The 21752-nt window shown below is 40.2% G+C and overlaps 1 protein-coding gene across 1 annotated transcript in view; it reads left to right on the forward strand.

Annotated features, from left to right (window-relative positions):
• Positions 1-21752, forward strand: part of CCDC3 (coiled-coil domain containing 3) — a 149679-nt gene that overhangs the window by 24643 nt on the left and 103284 nt on the right. The window lies entirely within an intron of this gene.

Genomic DNA, 21752 nt, shown 5'->3' on the forward strand with positions numbered 1-21752 from the left:
CGAGCCACTAAGCTAGGAGGAAGCCTGAGCAACTTTGGGTAGGAGAACTGAAACCCCAGAAAACCCTTCCAGCTAAGCCCCCAGTCAATGGGCCAGTACCAACTTTCAGCCATGTGAATAAAGTCATTTTGGACCTTCTTGTCATTCCAGCATCCAGATTACAAGTGAAGCAGAAAAACCTAATTAACAGAATTGCGAGCAATATTACATTGTTACTGTTTTAAATCATGAAATGTATAGGTGGTTTTTATGCAGCAGTAAAGTCAAACAGGAGGCTAATAATTTTTAGGTAAAATTGTACAACAGCAGCGTTAACTATCTTTTATTTTACACTTTACTTTTGCTGTACAATCATGAAAAGGGCTGTTTTGTGCAAAAAACAAACAAACAAAAAACCCACAACTCAAGGATTTTATTTAATTTTTCCCAAGTACTTTGTTAATCTTTTGCTATTTGAATCTCTTTCTTTTAAAGTACTTTTTATGTCATCTTCCTTGTTGACTTTCTCTTTGATTTTTAACTGGTCAACTTGTGCTGTATCTTCAATTATTAATGACTTGGCCTATATTCCAAGCAGTTCTGCAACATCACTTTCATCAACTTTGTAAAATCCTGCATCTCTTGCAATATTTGTAATTTCTTTCACAGTAGACTTCCACTCTACTTGAATTTATTATCTGTTATAATATTAGTGAGCTAGATGATAGATGCTAATGTCTTGAAAGGAGGAGCATTTGTTTGGGAATTAATTTATAAATGGTCAGTTTTTAAATGAACAGTTTCGAGTCATGATTTTGCTTCTGTTAATAACTCTGATAATGGATGCTCAGATTGAAGGACCCCTTGTATTAGGTTGGTGCAAAAGAAATTGCAGTTTTTGCCATTACTTTTAATTAAAAATGGCCATTACTTTTGGCCATTAAAAGTAATGGCAAAAACCACAGTTATTTTTGCACCCACCTAATACCATTGCATCTATAGCTGAGCAGGTCCTAGGATAGCTGATGTTGGGCTTTCTGGTAAATGCTGAGTTGAAGCACTGATTTAGGCTCCTGATCTAAGACAGACTTCCTGCTTTTCACCCTGAATCAAAATTTTGGTACCAACACACTCTAGTATAACTTCAAGGAAGGCGCAAGTCAGAGAAAAGTCTGGATTCTTAGATCGGGTCCTGACCTGCTTGGGCATGCCCTTATAGGTGTGGAAGGGGTGAAAAGAAGAGAGAGAGGATTGCTCTGAGAAGATAGCTTCTGCATGGTCTGCAGGAGGAGGTTGAAGAGAGGAGGACATCTGTTCACTGGCACATGTGACTTAGTGAATTTCCTGGACTCTCATCAATAAACTTAGTCATTCCTCATCTCTTGTGGTGGGTTGGGAGAGGAAGGAATGGGTTAGAAAAATAGAGGAGTAAGGCCGGGCGTGGTGACTCGCGCCTGTAATCTCAGCACTTTGGGAGGCCAAGGCGGGCACATCACCTGAGGTCAGGAGTTCGAAACCATCCTGGCCAACATGGTAAAACCCCGTCTCTACTAAAAATATAAAAATTAGCTGGGCATGGTGGCACGCACCTGTAATCCCAGCTACTTGGGAGGCTGAGGCATGAGAATTGCTTGAACCTGGGAGGCAGAGGTTGCAGTGAACGAAGATGGTGCCACTGAACTCCAGCCTGGGCGATAGAGCTAAACTCAGTCTCAAAAAAAAAAAAAAGGAGTAGGAAAAGAGGCCTGAGGATTCCCATCGCTCTACAATATCCATCTTATTGGAGATAAACTATCCATTGGATAATGGGAGGTTAGAAGCCACAAAATAGAGATAAGATTACATTAAGAGGGCAGATTATTCTGAATTTCTCTATTTGTTCTGCCCTGTGGAAAGGAGAAAAGAGACCTGAACAAAGGAAGCCATACCTCTGGGCAGAATCGATTTAGCAATAGACTAAGAGAAGCTGTCACAGGAAAGAGCTCTTGTCAGAGTCAAGTTATCAGAATTTATGGCTGGAAAAAGCTGCAAGGTTTTTTTGAAGTCAGCTTTGCCTAAAGTCTGATACTAGAACTAGGAGGGAGTTCACTTTAAGAGAGAATTGAAGTGGAGAGAAGCTTTTGAGTGAAGACCTGGAGATTCCAGTAAGATTAAGCTATGATTGATAGGAGTAAAAAGATGGAGAGAAAATGGTGGTACTTTGAATTGGCGTATTCTTAAAAGTTGCCTCAGAAGTAAATCTTCTTTTATTGTTAAATGTTAAGCTTAGTGATTTCCTCAAAGAACTGCATTTTTGCTGATGCTGAATAGAACATTCATAGCTATAATATAACATTGTTATAGTCTATCCCTCAAAGCCTACACTTTTGAGTTTGAACACAAAAAATAAATACATGACAAGAGAATATTTAAATTGAATAAGCATTTTTAGTGCTAAATAAACCTCCCAAAAGATGAAGTTTTATGTTGATAGGTACAGGAAATGCTGATTCATGAGTTCATTCATTCAGCAAATATTTGAGTGCTTGCTCGGTGCCAGTCATTGCTGATACCTACTGCTCATATTTATTTATTCATTTTTTTATTTTTTGTTTTATTTTCTTTAATAAGACATTTTTTCTGAAAACTTTTTGCTCATAGTCATTGTAAGATGAACCTGTTGGCTAATCTTGGTAAAGTTGTTATACCATACCTCCTCCCTACTTTATCACTGTGTATTTTATTTAGCAGCTAAAAGTATTTTCCTCAATTGAGTGGAGTATTTTTCAGATCAAGGCTGATCTGGTTATCCAATAATCAAAAGGATGGTTGACTTTTCCTCCTGTACATTACTTAAAAATCAGTGCATATTTTGAGATGAGAGTGATCCATTTATGCATGGAAAGTCTCTGTGATTATTCTACAAACTTTTGAAGAATAGATGTTTCAAATCAAGAAAGAAATGTGTTGTAGGCTAACAATTTCATTAGCGCATAAAAGAAAAAAAAAAGCTTATTCCCTTATAACGACGTTTACCATTATATAGAAATAAGCTTTGTCCTTTGTTTGCTGAGAATAATAGCACAACCCTTTGTGAGAAGATGATTTATCTCTTGCTAAACCGCCCTGACTGTTCATGACAGCAAAAAGATAGGTATCATTAACTTTAGGTGTTGACAATTTAGAATTCATGGGAATGAATTAGAAAAATGATAGCTGGGTCCCACCCCTGAGTTTATGTGGAGCAAATGAACCTGTGAACCATTGCCACTCATGCCTCACGTTACCAGAAAAGAGTTCCCCTTGAATTTTCAGAGTGGGGATTTGGTTTTATGTCCCTTCTATCTGAAATCGAAGTGAAAATTGTTTTGAGGAAAAATGGATCTATATTCCAATCAAAGTATTTTCCAAGGTCCTAGAATCAAATTTATTTGTAAATTCATAATTTACTAATAGTGTTCATATTATTTATTTATTTATTTATTTATTTTTGTTTATTTTAGGAGTTTCACACTTATTGCCCAGGCTGGAGTGCAGTAGTGCAATCTCGGCTCGCTGCAACCTCCACCTTTAGGGTTCAAGCGATTCCCCTGCCTTAGCCGCCCGAGTAGCTGGGACTACAGGCATGCACCACCACACCTGGCTAATTTCTGTATTTTTAGTAGAGACGGGGTTTCACCATATTGGTCAGGCTGGTCTTGAACTCCTGACTTCAGGTGATCCACCTACCCTGACCTCCCAAAGTGCTGGGATTACAGGCGGGCACCACCCTGCCCAGCCCAGTGTTCACATTTATTAATGCAGTCTTGAAAAACATATTTTTAAAAATTATCATAAGTCATGTGGGGTCACCAACATTAAGTTATAATGTATTTTTAAATGTAGCAAAGTTAGTAATGGAAAATTTAAGGAAAAAACAGATATTTTTCTACCAAGTACTTTACCTAGGGGTAGAAGTTAGTGCAATGCTGATCACGTGATACCTCTGCAATGAGAACATAGACGGAAAGGTCAGTAAATGCTGTGTGTACGTGAAAACCACGTAGTGGGAGAAGTGCTCTCATTGTGATACCTGTGGGCTTTTGCTGTGAATGAACCAGTTGGACTTTTTTCTGATTCCAAAAAAGGACTGAAATTTTATGTATGGCTCAGAGCAATCTTAACCCTTTTAATGCGGTGCTTTCATGGTAAACATAAGAATGCCCAATGTCTTCTATACTTTCTATTCATTTCTCTTCCTTCCTTCCTTCCTTCCTTCCTTCCTTCCTTCCTTCCTTCCTTCCTTCCTTTCTTTCTTTCTTTCTTTCCTTCCTTCCTTCCTTCCTTCCTTCTTTCCTTCTCTCCCTTCCTTCCTTCCTTCCTTCCTTCCTTCCTTCCTTCCTTCCTTCCTTCCTTCCTTCCTTCCTTTCTTTAGACAGAGTTTTGCTCTTGTCACTTAGGCTGGAGTGCAATGGCATGATCTCAGCTTGCTGCAAACCTCCGCCTCCTGGGTTCAAGTCATTCTCCTGCCTCAGCCTCCTGAGTAGCTGAGATTACAAGCATTCACCACCTCGCCCGGCTAATTTTTTTTTTTTTTTTTTTTTTTTGTATTTTTAGTAGAGACGGGGTTTCGCCATATTGGCCAGGCTGGTCTCGAATTCCTGAACCCAGGTGATCCTCTCATCTCGGCCTCCCAAAGTGCTGGGATTACAGGCATGAGCCACTGCACCCGGCCTTTATTCGTTTTTCAATAGTCCATCATCATGTCCCACCAAGCCGAAAATCCTGTGAGATTGTTCCTCCAGGATAAGAAACTGTTTCTCCAGGAAGTTTTCAACAGGATTTTAAGTCCCCCGTGCAGCTAGCAAAAACATAGAACCAGCACATTGAAAACACACAGTGGCCTACAGGCCAGGAGTCTTTGTAAACTTTCCCATGTATCTCATTCTACCAGCTTTTCACATTCCCTGGGCAGATGCTGATGAGGTATCAGGCAAGTATGTCAGGGATGAAGCTGGTCTAGCGTGCACAGTTTGTGAATTTACAGTCTCTTGAGAGGGCCCAGCTGTGGGTCTTCCCTTCGGCAGGAAGACTCCCCCCCGCCCCAGGAACTTTGTTCCACTCTTTCACTGTCCATATTTCTACCACGTCCCCAGAGACTTCACTTCTTATGGGAAAGAGGCACTTGTTGACAACAACCCAGCTTTATGTTTATGATATCCACACATATTCCCTCTCCCAGCCCTCTGGAGCTTATTATTATTATTATTTTATTAGTTCATTTCATTCCAAGGACATAGATAGGGCAGGAAAGTCAATAAAACCCACCTTGTTCGCAGTTTAGGATTTGCTCTGCTCTAACCTACAAAGGGAAATTTGGCATTTTAAGGACTCACCTGAGACCCTGGCATGTCTAATCTTAGCCCGGTTAGTTACAAGGACATTTAAATGAAGGTGTTTCAGAGGATGTGGAATAAGATTTTGAAGCCATTCTTTCCCAAGGAAACGTGATGTCTCCAAAGGCTAGTTTTTTCTTCCTTCCTTATCAGTCACACCAATTTGCGTCCCGATGGATGTCAACCCCAGTGGGATAGAGTCTGTTTTATTCGTTGCCGTGGCCCCAGTGCCTGGAATAGTACCTAACACATGGTAGTTGAAAGAAATATATTGAAAGTTATTTGTTGAAATGTAAATGTTGAATGACGAATATTGTCAAATGCTCAGGCCATGCCTAGTATTTCCATTAGAATCTAAAAATCTACACAAGATGTTGGAAAATTGGTTGGATGGACTTGAAATTAAAAAAAAACAGACATTCCTTTTTTTCTTTTCTTTTTTCTTTTTTTGAGAAGGAGTCTTGCTCTGTCACCCAGGCAGGAGTGCAGTGGCACAGTCTCAGCCCACTGCATCCTCCAGCTCCCAGGTTCAAGCAATTCTCCTGCCTCAGCCTCCCAAGTAGCCAGGACTACAGGCACCTGCCACCACGCCTGGCTAATTTTTGTATTTTTAGTAGAGATGAGGTTTCACCATGTTGGCCAGGTTGTTCTCAAACTCCTGACCTCAGGAGATCCGCCCACCTTGGCCTCCCAAAGTGCTGGGATTACAGACGTGAGCCACTGCGCCTGGCCCTAAAACAGGCGTTCTTAGAACTTCATCTCACTTACATGAAAAATCAACTTGTCTCCCTGTTTCCATTTTGCCCACTGTTAAAAAGCCTTTGGCTGTGTCTTCCTCATGACTGTAGAGCGAGGACACCAGCACATTGCTTAATAAAGTGCTATGACACCTCCCAAAGAGTAACGCATTTGTACGAGGTGCTCCTCAACCTCAGACCCAGCTCATTCCTTTTAGAACCACAGATGCTTAAACTGGCAGAGACCATGATGCCTAGAGTTCAGTCCCTTGTTTTTGTCCTCTCCCAACAGAACAGAATTGTCATGGACTTGGCACTGGGTCATTCAGGCTAAATATTAGTCCCCACACTGGATAAATGTGGAAGTATTGCAGACAGTGCTTACATGTGCTAAATCGCCTCTTGAAGATGTACCCTGTATTAATGTGCAGGGGAAGAAAAATGCATATTTTGTCTCAGCAGTTCCATAGCATTCCTTTTATAGAACCAGATTCCAACAGAGTTTCAACATACAAAGTTATCTCTTAGGAAGGAGGCCCCACTTGAGAGCCAGGGGACCACAGGCAGGGAGTCCTAACCCCAAGTTCCATTCCCAGCCCCTCACACTGCCTGTAGTTATGTGACCCCGGGGAAGGCATTCAACCTCTGGGACTGCAGCTTCTTTATCTATGAAATAACATTGGCTTCCTGCCTCCCAAGGATACCAGAAGGAAGAATGAGTTAACATTTACATTGTACATTAGGAGCCTCCAAGGAAGGCCCTGAATAAGTAGGAAATATGATATCATAGGAAGAATGTCTTTTATTTTTGAGTTGCTTGTCTCTGTTTAGGTTTTCGGGGCCCATTCCTCGTATACAGTATTCAAATGTAGAAGAAAGTTGTTTTGTTTTTTTATTTGCTTTACCAAAAAAGTCACAAACGGGAAAAAGAAAATTTTGAGCTCAACTCAGGTGGGATAACTGCATCACAGCCGCTGGGGTTTTTATTTGTTTATTCATTTGTTAACTCTGATGGGAGGGGAATTTTGAGAGGCAGTAACTTGGTTGCCACTGGGAGAAGTATCTGACTTTGGACCATATGTAAACGGTAGCAGATAAGCTCTACTATTGTTTTATTAAATTTTTTTAATGTTTAACTTTTCGTGGGTACATAGTAGGTGTATATATTTATGGATTACATGAGATATTTTGATATAGGCATGCAGTGTGTAATACTCACATCAGGAAAAATAGGGTATCCATTCTCTCAAGCATTTATCCTTTGTGTTTTGAATAATCCAATTATACTCTTTTAGTTATTCTTAAATGAACAACTCAATTATTTTTGACTACAGTCACCCTGTTTTGCTAGAAAATACTATATCTTTTTTTATTCTTTCTAACTATTTTTTGTACCTATTAACCATCCCCTCTTTCGCTGAACCTAGGCTCTCCTATTGTCAGAGCAATGATAGGCACAGATGGAGCGGCCCAAGTTTGGGGTTCATCGGCATGGGCAGTTCCTGGAGGGTAGAAATTGTGTCACGTCTGTTTCTATCTCCAGAATCTTTCCAGTGTCTGACATACAGCTGCGAACGAGTTTGGGTTGATTTAATGAATGAGTCGATGAGTCTGAATTGCAGCTTTATTCTTTGCCAGCTATGCACCCCCTTTCCTTCTCTATAAATTGGGGGTAGTAACACCACCTTTGCAAGGGTGTCGTAAGGGCTGCATGAGTGAAACATGTGGCATCCTCAGCACACTGACACACAATCACAGTAACCGCTGTGATGACTGTTAGCTCTCCCATCGTCAATGCCAGAAGACCCAGGGGAGTGCTATGGCAAGAGCAGGGATGAATTCCCATCCTGGCCTCATTAGATATCAGCTCCTGGAGAGCAATGATCTAGCCCTTTTGGAATTTGATTCCTAATCTGTATAAGAGGCTGATGGAATTTAATCTACTTACCAGCTCAATCTCAAGAATATAGTCCAGTAGGAGAGAGGATCTTATAGGTCCTTCTAAAATCTTTTATTGTAACTACATCAGGCAAATACATAAATCAGATTTATGAAACAAAATGAATGACCATATAGTGACCACTGAAGTCAACCCAGCACCCCAAAAGCCCATCATGGGCCTATAGCTCATTTATACTCTTCTTTCGCTTAACATTATATCACATGCACGCCATTTAGAACGTTTAAAAATATGTGTGTGGTAAAATATTCAAATATGTGAATGTGCTACAATTTATAAATCACTCCCTGTTTGTTGGCAATTTCAGTTGTTCCTACATAACTATATTAAGTTCTTATGAACAAAGATTTGTTTTGTTCTCCTTATATGACCGTTGATTCTTGCAGTTACCACACTGTTTCACGCATTGTAGCTCCATAATATACTTTTTAAATATCTGTAAGAAGAAATTACTTATGCCAATCCTCTTTCAAAAAATTCTTAGCTATTTCACTTATTTAGTAAATTTTCTTCTCATGTTTATTTTCTCACTCAAACTTACAAAAAAGTTGCAAGCCCAGTACCAACAAACTGCTATAGGATATGCATCATCTGCAAATACTTTAGTGTGTGTTTCCTAAAATCAAAGGCATACAAATGGAAAATTAGAATTTATATAGTATCACCATTGACATTTCAGTTCCCATTCAAATCTTGCCACTTGTCCCAATAATGCCATTTATAGCAAAAGGATCTAGTTCAGAATTGTGTGTTGCATTAGTCTTCTGCATGTCTCTTTCTCTCCCTCTTTCTTTTCTTTCTTTTTTTTTTTTTTTTTGAGACAGAGTCTTGCTCTGTCACCCAGGCTGGAATGCAGTGACGTGATCTCAGCTCACTGGAAGCTCCGCCTCCTGGGTTCATGCCATTCTCCTGCCTCAACCTCTCAAGTAGCTAGGATTACAGGCGCCCACCACCACGCCTGGCTAATTTTTTGTATTTTTAGTAGAGATGGCGTTTCACCGTAGCCAGAATGGTCTCGATCTCTTGACCTCATGATCTACCCGTCTCGGCCTCCCAAAGTGCTGGGACTACAGGCATGAGCCACCATGCCCGGCTTTTCTTTTCTTTTCTCTTTGTTTTGTTTTGTTTTGTTTTTTGAGATGGAGTCCTGCTCTGTCACCCAGGCTGGAGTGCAATGGCATGATCTCGGCTCACTGCAATCTCTACCTCCTGGGTTCAAGTGAGTCTCCTGCCTCAGCCTCCTGAGTAGCTGGGATTACAGGTGTGCGCTAGCACACCTTCATCTCCTTCAATCTGGAACAGCTACAGGGTCTTTTATTGATTTTTGTGAACTTGACACTTTCAAAGATTATAGGCTAGTTATTTTGTAGAATGTTCCTCAGTTTGTGTTTATCTGATATTTCCTCATGTTTACATTCACATTTTGCATCATTGGCAGGAGTATCACGAGGTGATGCCGTGTTCTCAGTATGTTTTATCAGCTGGCACAAGATTCCAGTTTGCTCCATTACCATGATATTTACTTGGTGTAAATATCATGGTGTCTTACGTGGTGTCTGCCAGGATTCTCCATCTATAATGTTGTTCTTTTTCTCTTTGTAATAAATAAATATTTATTGGGAGCTATTTGTAACTATGTAAATATCTCTAAACTTTTCTAATGATTCATTTCTGTATTTACTACTGTGAATTCATGGTTTTCTATTTTATTCTCTCAGTTGTAATTCATTATTAATTTAAATGCATCACTGGCAGCCCCTTTAAGGGGGTGTGTGTGTGTGTATGTGTGTGTCTGTGTGTGACACTTCCCAGTTATTCTTTCCGAACTCCCTTACTTTTTGGCACAAAATGTTTGTGGCTAATCAGAATTTTCATGTCCACTCATCATCTACTCTCTGGAATCATCCATCTCTCTAAGGAGTTCTGGTTCTTTTTAATGGAGAATGATATTTAGAAACCAAAATCTGGCTGCTAGGTGCTCGCATTGCTTTTGGAATATTATTGCTCCTGGACCTTCTTGGAGGACAGAGCTAGGAAATATGTGTGTGTCTCCCAAATGTCTTAGTGCAGTTTTAATACTTCTGAAAGTTTTAATAACTTCTGAGGAATAAATGTGATAAATTTACCAAAAAAATTTTGGAAATTATTTATACTCCTATACTTAGTTTTGTGAATTTCGAATATAAAAAGTTTGAGTTTTTCTTTAATTTTTTCAGCAGCAATAGAGAAATATTTTTCTTTGTGACAGTTTATTAGATTATTTTAATTTTTAGGTTCAGGTTACATGTGAAAGTTTGTTATATAGATAAACTTGTGACTTGGGGATCTGGGGTACAGATTATTTTGTCACCAGGGTACTAAGCATACTACTCAATAGTTTGTTTATTTGTTTGCTTGTTTCAGACAGTCTCACTCTGTTGCCCAGGCTGGAGTGTAGTGGCGCAATCTCAGCTCACTGCAACGTCTGCCTCCTGGGTTGAAGCGATTCTCCTGCCTCAGTCTCCCAAGTAGCTGGGACTACAACAGTTTTTTTTTTTAAATGAACTTCTCCCTCCTCCTACCAGCAGTATATAAGCATTCATTCTTTTTTCTCTACAACCTTGCCAGCATCTGTTATATTTTGACTATTTGATCATAGCCATTCAGACTCGTGTGAGATGGTATAATGTTGTGGTTTTGATTTGCATTTCTCTAATGATTAGTGATATTGAGCATTTTTCATATTCTTATTGGCAAGTATGTCTTCTTTTCAAAAATATATGTTCGGCCGGGCGCGGTGGCTCAAGCCTGTAATCCCAGCACTTTGGGAGGCCGAGACTGGCAGATCACGAGGTCAGGAGATGGAGACCATCCTGGGTAACACGGTGAAACCCCGTCTCTACTAAAAATACAAAAAACTAGCCAGGCGAGGTGGCGGCACCTGTAGTCCCAGCTACTCGGGAGGCTGAGGCAGGAGAATGGCATGAACCCGGGAGGCGGAGCTTGCAGTGAGCTGAGATCCGGCCACTGCACTCCAGTCTGGGTGACAGAGCGAGACTCCGTCTCAAAAAAAAAATATATATATATATATTTATATATATATTTATATATGTTCATTTCATTTGCCCACTTTTTACTGGGGTTCTTTTTTGCTTGTAGGTTTAAAGTTCCTTGTAGATTCTGGATATTTAGACCTTTCTTAGACGTATAGTTTGTGAATATTTTCTCCCAATCTGTAGGTTTTCTGTTTACTCTGTTGATAGTTTCTTTTGCTGTGCAGAAGCTCTTTCATTAGGTCTCATTTGTCAATTTTTGCTTTTGTTGCAATTGCTTTTGGCATGTTCATCATGAAATCTTTGCCAGTTTCTATGTCCAAAATGGCATTTCCCAGGTTATCTTCCAGGGTTTTTATAGTTTTAGGTTTTATGTTTAGGTCTTTAATCCATCTTGAGTTGATTTCTGTATATGGTGTAAGAAAGGGGTCCAGTTTCAATCTTCTGCATATTGCTAGCCTGTTATCCCAGCACTATTTATTGAACAGCGAGTCCTTTTCCCATTGCTTGTTTTTGTTAGCTTTGTCAAAGATCAGATGGTTGTAGGTATGTCCCTTTATTTCTAGGCTCTTTATTCTGTTCCCTTGGTGTATGTGTCTGTTTTTGTGCCACTACCATGCTGTTTTGATTACTGTAGCCTTACAGTACTGTTTGAAGTTGGGCAATGTGATTACTCCAGCTGTGTTCTTTTTGCTTAGGATTGCCTTGGCTATTTGGGCCATTTTTTGGTTCCATATGCATTTTAGAATAGTTTTTTCCTAGTTATGTGAACAATGTCATTGGTAGTTTGATAGGAATAGCACTAAATCTATAAGTTGCTTTGGGCATTATAGCATGTTATGTAGGCATTTTAATGATATTGATTCTTTCTATGAGCATGGAATATTTTTCCATTTGTTTGTATCATCTCTGATTTTTTTGAGCAGCCATTTTGTAATTCTTATTGTAGAGATCTTTCACCTCCCTGGTTAGCTGTATTCCTAGGTATTGTATTCTTTTTGTGGCAATTCTGAATGGGATTGTGTTCCTGATTTGGTTCTCAGCTTGAGTGCTATTAGTATATAGGAATGCTACTGATTTTTGTACATTGATTTTGTATCTTGAAACTTTGCTGAAGTTGCTTATCAGCTCAAGAAGTTTTTGGTGACAGACTGAGATTTTCTAGATATAGAATCATGTCTTCTGAAAACAGGGATAGTTTGATTTCTTCTCTTCCTATTTGGATGACTTCTTTGTGACAGTTTCTTTTTCTAAGACAAAGTCTCACTCTGTCATTCAGGCTGGAGAGCAGTGGTGCCATCTCAGCTCACTGCAACCTCTGCCTCCCAGGTTCAAGCAATTCTCCTGCCTCAGCCTCCTAAATAGCTAGGATTACAGGCGTGCACCACCGCACCCGGCTAATTTTTGTATTTTTAGTAGAGATGACCATGTTGGCCAGGCTGATCTCAAGCTCCTGACCTCATGATCCACCAGCCTCGGCCTCCCAAAGTGCTGGGATTATAGGCGTGAGCCACTGCGCCCAGCCCTTTGTGACAGTTTTATAGATGAGAATTTCTGAGACCAAATGAATTGGTAGGGGAAATCCACTTGCTTGACTACTCTATCACCTGATTCATCCATGTTTTGCTGTGTAGTCATAGTTCATTGCTTTCTATTGATGAGTAGTAGTCTATTGATGAGTATTGATGAGTAGGCCACAGTTTATTTATTCATCTACCTGTGGATGGACACTTGGGTTGTTTCCAGTTTGGGGCTACTACAAATGAAGCTGCCATGGACATTCATATATGAGTCTTGATATGGGATATGCTTTAATTTTCTCTAGTATATCCCTAGGAGTGGAATGGCTTAATTATATGTTTAACTTTTTAAGCAGCTGTCAAATTGTTTTCCAAAGTGCTTTTACCATTGACATTTCCACCAGCCCCATGAGAGTTCCAGTTCCTCCATGTTCTTGACAACACTTGGTATGGTCATTATCTTTAATTTTTGCTATTCTAGTAGGTGTGGAGGAGTATCTCATAATGGTTTTGAGCTTCCCTAGTGACTAATGACTTTGAGCATTTTTCATGCCCTTATTTGCCATTCTTATCTTCTTTGGTGAAGTGTTTTTTTAAATCTTCTGCTCATTTTTTATATTGGGTTGTTTGTTTTCTCATCATTGTTTTCTGTTTTTTTTTTTTTTTTTTTTTTTTTTTTTGCTTTGTTTTGTTTTGTTTTTGAAGTGGAGTCTTGCTCTGTCACCCAGGCTGGAGAGCAGTGGCATGATCTTGGCTCGCTCCAACCTCCACCTCCCAGGTTCAAGCGATTCTCTTGCTTCGGCCTCCTGAGTAGCTGGGACTACAGGAACGTGCCATCACACCCTGCTAATTTTTGTATTTTTAGTAGAGATGGGGTTTCACCATGTTGGCCAGGCTGGTCTTGAACTCCTGACCTCAGGTGATCCAATCACCTCAGCCTCCCAAAGTGCCGGGATTATAGGCGTGAGCCAATGCACCCAGCCTCCTCATTGAGTTTTGAGAGTTCTTTGTGTATTTTGAATATGTATCCTTTATCAGATATATGATTTGTAAATATTCTCCTCCAGTCTATGGCTTGATATTTAATTCTTTCATTAGGCATTTTGATGATGTCTAGGTTTTGTCTCACTCAAGTTAGCAGAGGTTCCCTTGTAGATGTTTTATAGTTTTAGGTTTTATATTTTGGGTTAATTTTTGTGTACAGTCCTAGGTATAGGCTGAAATATTTTTCCCGCAATTGTTCTAAGACCATTTGTTTAAAAGGTCATTCTTTTTCCAATCAATTTCCAATGAATTATCTCTGCAGCTTTTTAAATAATCAGTTCTCCATATATTTATGGGTTTATTTCTGGACTACATTCTGTTCCTTTGACATAGGTATTTGTGTTTGCACCAAATCACGCTTTATTGCTTACTATAGCCTCACAGTAGGTCTTGAAATCAGGTGATGTTCGCCTTCTGATTTTGGTCTTTATTTTCTAAGTTGTTTTTGGCTAGTCTCAGTTCTCTACATTCCGTATGGAATTTTGACTATGCTTATTAATTTTTATCAAAAAGTCCACTGGGATTTCTATTGAGCTTGCATTTAATTTGTGGATCAGTTTGGCTAGAATGAACATCTTAACAATAGTGAGTCTCCCAACCTATGAAAAAAGTATCTAACTCCATTTTCAAAATATTCTTCAATTTTTCTCAGTAATGTTTTATAGTTCTCAATGTATAAGCCTTTTACATATTTTATGAGATTTATTTCTAAGTATGTCATATATTTTGATGCCATGGTGAATGATATTATTTTTTAAAATGTCAATTTCCAATTGTTGTTAGTATAGAGAATACGATTGGTTTTTGTATATTGATCTTGTACTCCACTTGTTAAACTTGCTTATGCATTCTAGTAGCTTTTTTGTAGATTCATTTGCATTTTCTAGACAGATGATCATGTCATGGGTAAATAGAGTTTTACATCTTTTTTTTTTTTCAATTTGGATGCTTTTTATTTTATTTTGTGGAATTATTGCACTGGCTAGAACTTCCAGTAATATGTTAAGTAGACACGATGAAACTGAACATCCTTGTCTTGTTCCTGATTTAAGGGAAAGCTCTCAGTCTTTCACATTAAGTGTAAGGTTAGTAGTAGACTGCATAGATGCTTTTTACAGGTTCAGAAAGTTCCCTTCTATTTCTAACTTACTGAGTTTTATCAAGAATTCTCTTTTTGTAAGCATATAATATATATTTCTAAGACTTGTAGGACAGACAAAAATATATATCCACACACAAATTCACATGCAACTATATTGATTTCTATATCTATTATTAAAATCTATGAATTCATGTTTCAGCACCACAGGATCCATTCTAGTTTTCTTCGTTCCCATATATTTAACTCCCTTTTTTGATAGTGAGAAACTGGTTTCCATCCTCCTTAATAGATTTGCTTATTTGATCAACCTCTTGTGTGTAACTATTCTCCTATCACTACTCCCATCCCATAGCTCACACCATGCCTTCCACATCACACTTGGAGTCTGGCATTCACTGCACTGCTGCTGCCTTCCCCAGCGTGGACATCCTCACTACCCTGCTTGGCCTCTGACTCCCTGGCTTGGGCTGCCCTTCTGCATGGACACTCACCTCACCCTAACCGTGCTCTGATTCTCTGAACTGGGTCATGCCCTTTCACATGGGAGCCCCCTGTACTTGCTCATGCACTGACATTCTTGTGGATGTTACCCCTGTTGGCTTCTGAAACCCATGTTGGGCTGCATGCCTAGGAGGCCCTCTTTGCCTAGACACTGAGTCTCTGCAAAGGCTGCCCTCTCACGTGGTCAACCCCATGACAGGGTACCCTGTCAGTACCCCCATGACAGGCTCTTCCTATGCAGGGACTCTCCTTAACCCTTCTTGGGCTCTGACAGCCTGTAAGTGGGCCACTCCCCTGCATTGATGCCCTCCTCACCCCTTGTGGCTCATACCTGCAGTGGGAAGCCCCAGACAGAAGCTCCTCCTGTCTTGCGTGCCTCTTCCATCTCTTATCCTGCCCAGCTTGGAGACCTAACTTGCTTGGCCCTAGCTAAAGACTTTTAGCGCTGAGTTTTTCAGGTAAAGATAGGAAGAAAAGAAGAAAGAGGAAGAACTAATTTATTTTTCATGACTAACTTAGAATATTTTTTACATAACTAAAAAATTTTCCACTATTTTATATTGGGATTTTTAAAAAAGTATTTTAGGAAGAAAGGACATATTTGACAGTACTTGGTCTATCTTCAAGAGGGTGTAGCTCCATTATTGCTTCAAAAGTATCTTTTATAAGGCAATTGTAGTCATAATTAAGTTCAACTAGTGGTATAACTAAGGTAAAAGCTCAGCATGTCCCGGGAGACAGGTATACACTATGATCCAGGAGGAAAGACCCCAGACACTAAAGAAATTTCAAGACTACCTAAATATATTTATCAGCAGACTCCAGGCAGAATCGCAGTGGGCAGAATACAATACTAGTTTTGACAAAATGTATTGTTTTGATGCATTTGAGAGTACAAATTTAATATACTTCTAGAGGTGACTCTAACAGCTTACTTGATTGGTTGACTAAAATTTGAAGGAATTCAGTGGTGGCCTCTATTCAGTGAGGTTGAGATGCCAGAGCTTTCCTGAAACAATGTAGAGGAGGGAACCCAAAGGCTTAGGGAGTTAGGAAGGTTGAACTGAATGCTCGATGTGTGACCTGCACAGCCACCTGCCAACTACATTCCGCAAGATGACCCAGAGTTATCTCCTTCATGATGGTAATGAGAAATATTAATTATCATTACTTATTTAATTAATTATTAATAATTATAATTATTATTAATAATCCATTATCATTAATGAAGGGAGTATTGCATCCTTGAACATCTCTGTGTTTCTCCTCTCTCTAGAAAAGTTATTACTCTAGTACAGAATGATGGCATTAGGAAAGATTCCCAGATTTCAAAGGAATGATGGAATTCTGAAGTAGCAGGGGTCAAGCGGCAGCACTTAACTGCCAAAGGGAAGGTAAGTACCTCTACCATAAAGGTTAGGAGGGGCATACAAATAATCAGAATGTTTTGATTGGCAGAGATCTTTGACAGTGGATAGTTGATCATGATGTCTCTTGAAAGTAAACATGTGGGCAGCCTGCTAGTGCAGTGCTTGATCTATGTAACGGCAAAAACTCTGGTAGCTGAAAACCTGACTTGAATTCCCACTGAGAGGAACTGAAGCCCCTTACCCAGCTTTTAGACATAAATAAATGTATAGACACAGAGCCTTTTGACTGAAAAGTAAGCCAGGTGCCCTTGAGGAAGGACCCTGCACAATTGCCACATACACACACCATAAATCCTCCTCTAAGACTTCTCCAAAGGGACCAAAGTTAACAACTGACAAACCCCCACATTTTCTGACCCATGAGTGATGGCTTTTATTGTTGGAAGAGCTAAACAGAAGCTCCTAGAACTTTCATTTCTACCAAGAGAATAAATCAGAAGCAATATTGCATCCCCAAGGGGATTGCAAAAATCCATGCTGTCATCAAAGACTTGAAAGAAGTGGCGATAGTTATCACATCTCCACTGAATTCATCAGTTGGTCTGTGCAAAACTCACATGGGTCTTAAAGAATGAGTGAGGACTACTATGAACCTAATGAGGTGGCAACTAAAATTCCAGCTGCTGTCCTAGATGTAGTATCTTTCCTGGGGCAAATTGATATGTCTTCCGGCATTTACTTTGTAGCTGCTGACCTGCCTTTTTCTCCTCACTGATTTGCAAGGATTGCTAGCAACAGTTTGCGTTTACCTGTCCGGGCTAACAGTATACTTTCAGTTTTGCCTCAGGCTGTGTCAGTTCTCCTGCTCTCTATGACATTTATTCTGCAGAGATTTTGATTGTCTTGACATTCCACAAAACATCACATTGGATTACCTCATGGATGACATTATGATGAATGGATCTGATGTTCACAAAACACCATATACTTTAGAGGCCTTGGTAAGATATAAGGTGGGAGATAGGCTCCACAAAAATTCAGGGGCCTGCCACCTCAGCATAGTTTCTGGGGGCTCAATTGTCACTCCTCCAAGGCAAAAGGAAAGTTGCTGGTCCTTGGATGACCTACAATGGGAAAAGAGGAAAAATGTGTGTTCAGCCTTTTTGTATTTAGGAGGGAACATATACCACATTTAAATGTGCTTTTTAGATTCATCTATAGAGTTATCTGTAAGGCTGTCAGTTTCAAGTGGTATTGAGCAAGTTCTGAGAAGTCTCTGCAGCAAGTTCAGGCTGTATACAAGCCATTGTATCACTTGAGCCTTACTATCTTGAAGGTCCGATGATAAAGTACTTATGAGAAATGGGAATGTTGTATGGAGTCTTTAGCAAGCACCAAAAGGAAAATTACACACCAAACTCTAGGGTTTTAGTGCACATCTATGCCTTATTCTGGATATGGCTGTTTGCCTTTTGAAAAATAGCATCTCCCTTGCTATTAGGCCTTGGAAGAGATTGAATGCTTAACCATGGTATGCTGGGTGATTATGTAATATGAACTTCTCATCATGAACTGGGTGTTGCATGACCTTCCTAGACATGAGGCCATGTGTGCACAGCAGCAATCTACCATCAAATGGAAATGGTATCCAAGAGAGTGGGGTTGGGCAGGTCCAGATGGTACAAGCAAGTTGCATGGGCAAGTGGCTTAGATTCCTTTGACTCTGAAGGTATGTTGCCTCTTCCATTCATATGGTTTATAGCCTCTTGAAGATACTCCAGTTGAATGAGGAAGAAATAACAAGACTGGTTTACAGCTTTTTCTGTATTATACACAAATATTACTCAGTTTCACTCAGGGGTGATCCTGAAGGACACTGGTGAAGAAAATTTCTCCCAGTGGATATAACTTTGAGCAGCAGATTTCATTGTATGCTATGTCTAGACTGAGAGATGGCTGGTAGTACACATGGACACTGATTCATGGGCAATTGCTAGTGGTTTGGTGGATGGTTAGGGACTTGAAAGAAATAGGATCAGAAGATTGATGACAAGGACATTTTGGGAAGAGGTGAATGAATGGACATCTCCTAATGGTTACCAACTGTGAAGATATTTATGACCCATGTGACTGACAACCAAAGTGCATTCACTGGAGGGGAAGTTCTTAGTGATTAGGTGGGAAATTGATGTACTCAGTGGATGTCTGTCAGCCTCTTTTCTTGCCCACTCTAGTGCTTACTCAATGAGCCCATAAACAGAGTGGCCATAGTGGTAGAAACAGAGGGTATTCATTGCCTCAACAATGTGGACTTCCTCTTACCACGGCTGGCCTGGCTGACACTACTGCTGAGAGCCTAATATGTCAACAATAGAGGCCAGCATGGATCCCCTAATATGGCACCATTCACCTGGGGAACTAGTCAGCCACCTGGTGGCAGGTTGATTCCATTGGACTTTTTCCATCTTGGGGTGGGGGGTGGGGGTCAGAGATTTGTCCTCACTGAAATAGACACATTCTGGACATGGATATGCCTTCCTTGCAATAATGCTTCTGCCAGTAGCACCATCTATGGACTCACTGGGCACCTTATCCACTATCATGGAATTTCCCATAATGATGTTTCTGATCAATGATTCCCATAGCATTGCTTCTTTCACAGTAGTGAAGTGCAGCAGTGGTCTCAAGGCCATACAATGAACTGGTTTTACCACATGTCCCATCACCTGGAAGAAATTGGACAAATTCTGAAAGGTGTAACAGCTTAGTGAAGACTTAATTATAGCGTCAGTTGGGAGTCACCACACTGAAATGATGGAGTCCATCTCACAGTGTACTTACTGTGAGTGCTTTGAAACAGAACATATGTGGTACTATGCACTCCACAGCCAGGACACATGGGTCTTGGAATCAAGAGATGGAAGTGGCTCATGTCACTATTAAACCCAATAATTCACTCATAGAAGGGTTGTTTCCCCTCCTGGCTACCTTGAGCTCAGCTTGTTTGGAAGTCTTAGTCCCCAGAGGGGAACTGCTCACTAGGGTATGCTGCAGTGGCTCGATCAGGAAGAGAAACCCAATCAGCGAGGCACTCTGCCAGATCTTACAGAGGAGAAAAGCATGACCCATGTGTCTGCTGAATCCATGAGGACGATTTCTTGCAGGTACTCACTTCTGCAAAATACATTCTGGGAAGTACTGGAAGAGTTTTGATTGTGTCAAGTTTATACAAGAAGAGAAAAAACAGCCATGTTTGCTGATTTTTATTTATTTGCTCACCTATGTGGAAAGAAAAGACAGGGCCTTACAGTCTTTTAGGGGTAGACAAATCTTTTCCAGGTCTTCAAGGCACTTGAAGATGCAATTAATAATAAAAACTTTCTTACTATCTTATCTACATAAGTTACAGTATAGGACTAAAATAGAGCAGGGATTCTGGGTGACACAAAATTAATGTTAGGTCAGTTGCACACTCTTTGAGCCATGGTTGGTGATTCTGCTAAGCTTTTTATCTTGATTTGCTCTGTGTATATTCTGGTTAAAGGGCCGACCTGTGTCTTTAGAGCATTTGCTATATTTGGCCCTATTCTAGTGTTGTGTTAAGTACATGGACTCTGGAGTCCAAATGATGGGGGCTTAATCCTGGCTTGGTCATCTTGTAGCGTTGTGATCTTTGGTGTCAATTAACCTCCCTGTGCCTGTTTCTTTATCTGTAAAATGAGGATAATAGTTATATCTACTTCAGAATGTTGTTTGGAGAATTAATTAAAATGACATATGTACAGTCCTTACAACAGTACTTGGCCCATGGTCAACAATGACTAAAGTTTAGCAATTCTTATTATAACTTGGCAATGTGTGCTGTGAGTCTGCCTGTCCAGAATATAAACCATTTGGGATCCCTGCTCTCTTTCTCTAGCAAACCTGCAGAACACCTGCTAAACAGCTCATATAGACTGAATAGTGTCTCCCCTCCCACCTCCAAATTCATATGTTGAAGTGCTAACTCCCTAATGTGACTGTATTTGGAAATAGGGTCTTCAGGCAGGTAATTAAATGAGGACATAAGGGTAGGGTGATAACCCGATAGGACTGGTGACCTTGTTAGAAGAGGAGAGCAGGGCTCACTTTCTCCATCACACACAGAAGGCCATGTGAGGACACAGTGAGAAGGTGGCCGTCTGTAAGCCAGGAAGAGAGGCCTCACCAGTGACCAACCCTGGCACTTTAATCTTGGACTTCCTGCCTCCAGAACTCTGAGAAATTAAGGTCTGTTATTTAAGCCACCAGTCTAGAGTATTTTATTATGGCAGCCCTGGGAGACTAATAGCATGATGAAATTGCATAATTTAAATATTCAGGCTGGATGTGGTGGCTCACGCCTGAAATCCCAGCACTTTGGGAGGCTGAGGTGGGAGGATCGATTGAGCCCAGAAGTTTTGAGACCAGCCTGAGCAACATAGCCTGTCTCTACTGAAGAAAAAAAAAATCATCTGGGGTGGTAGTGTGCCTGTATTCCCTGCTACTTGGGAGACTGACCTGGGAGGATCCCCTGAGCCCAGGGGAGGTCTAGGCTGCAGTGAGCCCTGATCAAGTCACTACTCCAGCCTGGGTGACAGACGGAGACTTTGTCTCAAGAAAAACAACAAAACAAAACAAGAAACCTGTTGCATTTAGGGATAAAGATGCAACTGTGGCGTTTGAGTATCCTCAAAATCACTCACTGATGTGAAAAGGTGTTTGAAATTTACTTCTGAATGTATTTCTCGGGTGTACAGTGTTGAGAAAATGGAAGCAGGGATTATGGAAACCATCTAGTTTTAAGAAAATCAGGGCCAAATGATTGCTTTTTGGAATCTTTTATCAAAGCTTTTCTAAGATCTTCATTAAATAATAAGCAAATCTGAGAGAGCACGAGATCTAAAAAAGCTTTAAAGCCCACACTGAATTTCCTAGTTAATCTCTGGGAAGATAAAGTCAGATTTGGTTTCTATGTATTTTCACTCCGAAATGCAGAGAAAATGTAAAAACTTAGTAATCGTGCAAATTAAGAGTCATTCTTTTATGAATGCCTTGCGTTTACAAACAGGCTTCACGCCTGGCAAACTCGGACCCCTTCCAAAGTGGGGCGCCAGGAGCGGGGTGGGCCGCTG

This window comes from Rhinopithecus roxellana, chromosome 1 (genome assembly GCF_007565055.1).
Source record: "Rhinopithecus roxellana isolate Shanxi Qingling chromosome 1, ASM756505v1, whole genome shotgun sequence".
Lineage (NCBI taxonomy): Eukaryota > Metazoa > Chordata > Mammalia > Primates > Cercopithecidae > Rhinopithecus > Rhinopithecus roxellana.